This window comes from Cnephaeus nilssonii (assembly GCF_951640355.1).
Source record: "Cnephaeus nilssonii genome assembly, chromosome: 7".
In the NCBI taxonomy this organism is placed as follows: Eukaryota; Metazoa; Chordata; class Mammalia; order Chiroptera; family Vespertilionidae; genus Cnephaeus; species Cnephaeus nilssonii.
This window is the reverse complement of record NC_137078.1, coordinates 26,298,404-26,305,535: the sequence shown is the minus strand read 5'-3', so window position 1 is coordinate 26,305,535 and position 7,132 is coordinate 26,298,404. Positions and strand designations below refer to the sequence as shown.

The 7,132-nt window shown below is 43.9% G+C and overlaps 1 pseudogene across 1 annotated transcript; it reads left to right on the top strand.

Moving 5' to 3' along the window:
• Positions 1 to 2,132: 2,132 nt before the first annotated feature.
• On the top strand, positions 2,133 to 3,619 carry LOC307102850 (glyceraldehyde-3-phosphate dehydrogenase-like; annotated as a pseudogene). The gene is made up of 3 exons: positions 2,133 to 2,266; positions 2,465 to 2,829; positions 3,066 to 3,619. The product of its transcript is annotated as a glyceraldehyde-3-phosphate dehydrogenase-like (transcript).
• The last annotated feature ends 3,513 nt before the right edge of the window (positions 3,620 to 7,132 follow it).

The following is a 7,132-nucleotide window of genomic DNA, read 5'->3' as shown; positions in this document are numbered from 1 at the left end:
TCTGCTTCATTTATCTCTTCTTCTGATGATCTCTGCTGGGAATTAGATCCCAGAGTTCTCAGTGGCAACCCCCCTCAGATGAGATATCTCTCTGGGACTTTAGTTGCTATCTGTGGGTGCCTGACCAGCCCTTTTGCGCCTCCGTCCCTCGTACCAGTCTCTATGCAGTCTCCACTTTTGGTCCTTGGGTATCAGGGTTCTTTCCTACAAATTTTCCATTGATTATTCAGGAAGTTTTTCTGTATTTTAGTTGTAATACCAGTTTGTTCCTGGGAGCATATCTGTGCCGCATCCACTTACTCTGCTTCCATTTTTATTCTCCCCAGAAAAAAAAATTATTTTACAAATTTAGTGTAGCCTAGTGTACAGTGTTTATAAAGTCTACGGTGTTGTACAGTAATGTCCCAGGCCTTAATATTCACTCACTACTATCTCATTGACTCTCCCAGAGCAACTTCCAGTCCTGCAAGCTTTATTCATAATAAGTGCCCTCTACATGTGCACCATTTTTTATCTTTTATATTATATTTTTAGTGAACTTTTTCTATGTTTAGATACATTCAGATACACAAATACTTTTCATTGTTTCAACTGCCTACAGTATTCAGTACAGTAACATGCTGTATAGGTTTGTAGCCTGGGTGCAATAGCCTATACCATATAGCCTAGGTATGAAGTAGGCTATACCATCCAGGTTTGTACACTATATGATTTTCATGCAATGATGAAATCCCCTAATGATGCATATCTTAGAATGTATCCCCATTGTTAAGTATTTAACCTCAGACTTCACCTTTGCTAAAACTACAAGTTCTTTATAAGTCCCTGGCTATCCTATAATAATATAAAAGACTGGAGGCCTGGTGCATGAATTTGTGCACAGGTGAGGTCCTGAGTGGGGCAGGGGGTGGGGGAGGGGCCAGGACGCGATCAGCCCTCCAGGCAGGCGGTCGGATGCCCTTGCTGGCCCGGGATCTGGATCCATCCCGCTGACGTTTGTGCTGGTTGTCGGAAGCCACCTGGCAGCCGCTTTTATATCCTTTCTTCCTTGCGGAGCATCTAGGGAGGAGAAGTGGCCTCAGGCACCACAGCCAGAAGGCCAGCAGTGCTGTACCTTCGGTGCCTGGACCATTCTCCAGAGATTGGACCTGCAGGACTACTGAGGGAGGGAGTGGCTGCCACCAGGCTGGTGGGCCGCTGGGATGGGTTGGTCAGCTGAGCACGCTTCCTCTGTGGGAGCACACTGACCACCAGGGGGAAGCTCCTGTGTTGAGCGTCTGCCCCCTGGTGGTCAGTGCGCATCATAGCAACTGGTCAACCAGTCGCTCTGGTCATTCTGTCACTTAGGCTTTTATATATATAGATGGTACAAAAAATAACAATAGAAGTATAATTATAGCCCTGACCAGTGTGGCTCGGTTGGGCATCATCCTGTGCACTGAAAGGCTGCTAGTTCGATTCCCAGTCAGGGCACATGACTGGGTTGTAGGCTTAATCCTCAACAGGGGGCGTGCAGGAGGCAGCTGACTGATCAATGTTTCCTTCTTGCATAGATGTTTCTCTCTCTCCCTCTCCCTTTCCCTCTCTCTAAAAATCAATTTTAAAAGAAAATTTTAAATATAATTACAAGTGTAGTCACTAAACTCAGCACTTGGTACATATTCTGCTGCCTGTAAGTGTCACTATCGAGACTGGAAACTCTTAAAATATGATCATGTTAACCTAGATACTTATTTTTCTGGTGCTTTTACTATGTTTTATTGTTTCAATCATGGTTTAGATGTACAAAAGTTTTCCCTTTTAAGAAAATTACAGACGTTATTTAGTAGGCAATTACCAATATGTACTACCAGATAATGAAAATATACACCAAGATATTGCAGATTCCGTTCCAGACCACCACAATAAAGTGAGTATCACAATAAAGCAAGTTGTAATAATTTTGCTAGTCAAGTGTCTTGCTTTCAATTTTTAAAAAGCACAACATCTGTGAAGCACAATAAAATGACGTACGCATGCCTGTATAAAATACAGGTTTTTTTCCCCTTGGTTTCAGTTATCCAAAGTCAATCTCAGGCTCTCTGCTCCTCCTGTTCATCAGACAGCCTCTCCTCCTGCTCAGTGCAGACACAATGGTGAAGGTCAGAGTGAACAGATTTGGCTGTATTGGGCGCCTGATCACCAGGGCTGCTTTTAACTCTGGCAAAGTGGATATTGTCACCATCAATGACCCCTTCATTGACCTCAACTACATGCTCTACATCAGGTGTCCTCAAACTACGGCCCGCGGGCCACATGGGGGTGTGTTTGCCATTTTGTTTTTTTACTTCAAAATAAGATATGTGCAGTGTGCATAGGAATTAGTTCATAATTTTTTTAAACTATAGTCCGGCCCTCCAACGGTCTGAGGGACAGTGAACTGGCCCCCTGTTTAAAAAGTTTGAGGACCCCTGCTCTACATGTTCCAGTATGATTCTACTCATGGCAAGTTCAAAGGCACAGTCAAGGCTGAGAACAGAAAGCTTGTCATCAATGGAAAGTCAATCTCCATCTTCAAATGGGGTGATGCTGGTGCTGAGTATGTTGTGGAGTCCACTGGTGTCTTCACTACCATGGAGAAGGCTGGGGTTCATTTGAATGGCGGAGCCAAGAGAGTCATCATCTTTGCCCCTTCTGCAGATGCCACCAAGTTTGTGATGGGTGTGAACCATGACAAGTATGACAACTCCCTCAAGATTGTCAGCAATGCCTCCTGACCCCTCGCCAAGGTCATCCTTGACAACTTTGGCATCATGAAGGGACTCATGACCACAGTCTATGCCAGTGATGGTGAACCTATGACACGCGTGTCAGCACTGACACGCGTAGCCATTTCTGATGACACGTGGCCACTGAGGCAGCCGCATGCTGAGGATGAAACATTTGCTGCTCCTGAGGATGAAACATTTGTGAAATAATGTTTTTTCCTCAAAGTGACACACTACCCGAGTTATGCTCAGTTTTTTGGCGAAGTTTGACACACCAAGCTCAAAAGGTTGCCCATCACTGGCTCTATGCCATCACAGCCTCCCAGAAGACCATTGATGGCCCCTCTGGGAAGCTATGGCGTGATGGCCAAGGGACTGCCAAGAACATCATCCCTCCTTCTACTGATGCTGCCAAGGCTGTGGACAAGGTCATCCCTGAGCTGAATGGGAAGCTCACTGGCATGGCCTTTCATGTCCTCACCCCTAATGTGTTGGTTATGCATCTGACCTGCCGCCTGGAGAAAGCTGCCAGATACAATGACATCAAGAAGGTAATGAAGCCGGCATCAGAAAGCCCCCTCAAGGGCATCCTGGACTATACTGAGGACCAGGCTGTCTCCTGCGACTTTAACAGTGACACCCACTCCTCCACCTTCAATGCTGGGGCTGGCATTGCCCTCAATGACCACTTTGTCAAGCTCATTTCCTGGTATGACAATGAATTTGGCTATAGCAACAAGGTGGTGGACCTTATGGCCCACATGGCCTCCCAGGAGTAAGAGCCCCCTGGACCACCAGCCCCAGCGAGAGGAAGAGAGGCCCTCAGCTGCTGGGGAGTCCTTGCCCCAAATCGATCCCCCAACACACTGAGAATCTCCTGACCGCCACAGTTTCCGTCCCCGACCCCCTGAAGAAGGGGAGGGGCTTAGGTAGCCCTACCTTGTCATGCACCATCAATAAAGTTCACTTACCCAGCCAAAAAAACAAAGTCAACCTCAGTCCAAAAATATTAAATTTCCCCAACCATAGACATTGTTCGCTCTTGACAGTTAGCGATCGACATCATCAAGCTCAGCTATCCAATGTCACTCAAAGCAGAAGACCCTCCTTCTGATGTATCATCAGGTCAGTAGTAGCCTAACACTACGTCATTTTTCTATTTTTTATTAGTTGTTTTGTAATCTCTTACTTTGCTTAACTTAAAAATGAAACTTTATTATAGGTATGTATGTATAGGAAAAACATAGTATATAAAGGGTTCGATACTAGTTGTAGCTTCAGGCATCTGCTGGGGGCCTTGGAACATATCCCCTATGAATAAAGGAAGGACTATTATTCCTGTTAAGTGAATTAAACCAAGAAATTTATTTTAACTACCAAGGATAATAAATTAAAATATATGGTTTGTTTTAGATTGAGTATTCCCCAAAGGGATTTGGTTTGATGCGAGACTTTGCAAATAGTTTATTAGGAAGGTTCAGGCATTAGTGGTATGGGAGCAGCAGGAAAGACAGGACAGTTCATAAGGCTGGGTTTTAGCCACAACTAGAACTTAACTCCACAGGCCTTACAATCATCCCACCCAAAGAGGGAGGGAGCTGGAGCAATTACACCCTAACTCCCACCAGCCATTGACTGAGTGCTGGGGGTTTCTGCTAATTCCCTAGAATTTCCAGATAGTAGAAGTTGGAAGTCTAAAGCCAATAAAATGATATGATCTTTAAGTGGGCAGAGCTCTGACAGTACAAATATATCAATATATTCTTACATCAAGTGATTATGCAAATAACATGCTAACTGCCTGCCCCCCTCCCACATCAAAACAAATGGTCAAAATCTAGCAGTGAGGGTTTAAATAATTATAGCCAAGAAAAACAGTTCTAAGTTTAAATATCCTTTCCCAAACAAAAATTCCTAGAACATCAAATAATATCATTATACAAAAACAACAGAAATAAAGACTTAATGTAAACTTCTATTGGGCTTTGGGTTGCAGACTATTTTGAGGGGGGGAAAAATCTCTGAAATTGGCCCTTCTAAAATATAACAAGGATTTCCAACACAGATCCCAACACAGTGTCAACAAATGGTTTATTGAATGAGCTGGAGGAGAATATAAACAACTAGAAACACAATTCATTTGTATATTTCAATGCTTCAAAGAAGGGAAGAACTTGCCCATGGACCCCTAATTGATTAAATTTCTTAAGAGAAAAATTATAGTTTTTCATTTAGTTTTCTATTTGTCAACTGGTAATTTAAATATATGTTGGAGAGAGAGAAACCAAGATGGCAGCATAGGTAAACACCTTAACTTACTGCCTCGCACAACCACTTCAAAACTACAACTAAAAGACAAAACAGACATCATCCAGAACCACAGGAAGGCTGGCTGAGTGGAAATTCTACAACTAGAAGGAAAGAGAAAATCACACTGAGACTCAGAGGAGCTGCAGAAGTACAGTGTGGAGGTACGGAGGCGCAAGCGTGTGGAAAGGGGCTGGCAACTGAGGTCGGGGTTGTCTTTTTCAATCAGGAGGGAGACACAAGCTCCCGACTGCTCTGAACTCCAGTTTCGGGTGAGACACTGGTGACCCAGACTCATAGGGGGGAAACTGGACTGTCTGGCATTTGGCTGGAATAAAAGGGCGGCTTTCTCTCAGAGGTGCTTGCAGCGATTACCACGGGACACTGAGACCTGGGGGCCTCTTAGGGCAGGGCTGAAGGTCAGACATTGCTGTTTGCTTCGCCCTGTTGATTCCCTGAGACCCCGCCCCACCCAATTTACAACCCGACCCCAGCTGTGCACAGAGGCTTTTGCATATGAATGGCCTGGCCCTTTGCAATCTAAAATTACCTAACAAACTGCAGCTGGGTCAGACAGCCCTAGAACTTCCAAAAGAAGGCCCAAGGCTCCACAGCAGCTTGCATTGCTTCACAGCTGAGCCTCATCTGGGCACCTCCAAACCCCAAACAAAGAAGAGGAATCTGCAGATCTATCCATAGCTCCTGCTGGGTGGCCTCAGGCAGAGGCTAAATTTGCACCTCCTTGGAGATCCAAGAGCCAGTGTACCCAGTGGTCAGAGTGGGACCATCCAAATTACAACTCCTCAGATCCATAAGGGACACACTCAGGGGGCAGACTCAGTGAGCACCAAAGCCCCAATAAAGCAAGTACTGCCCCATAAGAGTGTCTCCAGCACAGAAGTTCTCCCATTGTAGACACAACTGATCCTCACAGTCAATTAGCCTGGAGGTCAATTCCTCCCAGTGATACCAACAACAATCAAGGCTTAACTACAACAAGACTGTCCACACAGCCCACAAAGGGGTGCACCAAGAGTGTCCACCTCAGGTAATTGGGGAGGCTGAGCCATTGGGCCCTATAGGACACCTAGCACACCAAGCCACTCTATCAACACAGGGAATCAGCCAAAATGCAGAGACAAAGAAACAGGTCACAAATGACAGAAATAGAGGAAAGCATACTACTGGATATAGAGTTCAAAACCACGGTTATAAGGTTATTCAAGAATCTTATAGAAACCACTGATAAATTTAGTAAGACCCTCGAGGATATGAAAAAGACCAACTAGAAATTAAGCATACACTGACTGAAATAAAGAATAATATACAGAGATCCAACAGCAGACTAGAGGACACAAGAATCAAGTCAAAGATTTGAAATACAAAGAAGCAAAAAACACCCAACCGAAAAAGCAAAAAGAAAAAAGAATCCAAAAATATGAAGATAGTGTAAGGAGCCGCTGGGACAACTTCAAGCATACCAACATCCGAATTATGGGAGTGCCAGAAGAAGAGAGAGAGCAAGATATTGAAAACCTATTTGAAGAAATAATGACAGAAAACTTCCCCCACCTGGTGAAAGAAATAGACTTACAAGTCCAGGAAGCACAGAGAACCCCAAACAAAAGGAATCCAAAGAGGACCACACCAAGACACATCATAATTAAAATGCCAAGAGCAAAAGACAAAGAGAGAATATTAAAAGCAGCAAGAGAAAAACAGTTAGTTACCTACAAAGGAGCACCTGTACGATTGTCAACTGATTTCTCAACAGAAACTATGCAGGCCATAAGGGAGTGCCAAGAAATATTCAAAGTGATGAATAGCAAGAACCTACAACCAAGATTACTCTACCCAGCAAAGCTATCATTCAGAATTGAAGGTCAGATAAAGAGCTTCACAGATAAGAAAAAGCTAAAGGAGTTCATCACCACCAAACCAGTATTATATGAAATGCTGAAGGGTATTCTTTAAGAGGAAGAAGAAGAAAAAGATAAAGATAAAAATTATGAACAACAAATACATATCTATCAACAAGTGAATCTAAAAATCAAGTGAATAAAAAATCTGATGAACAG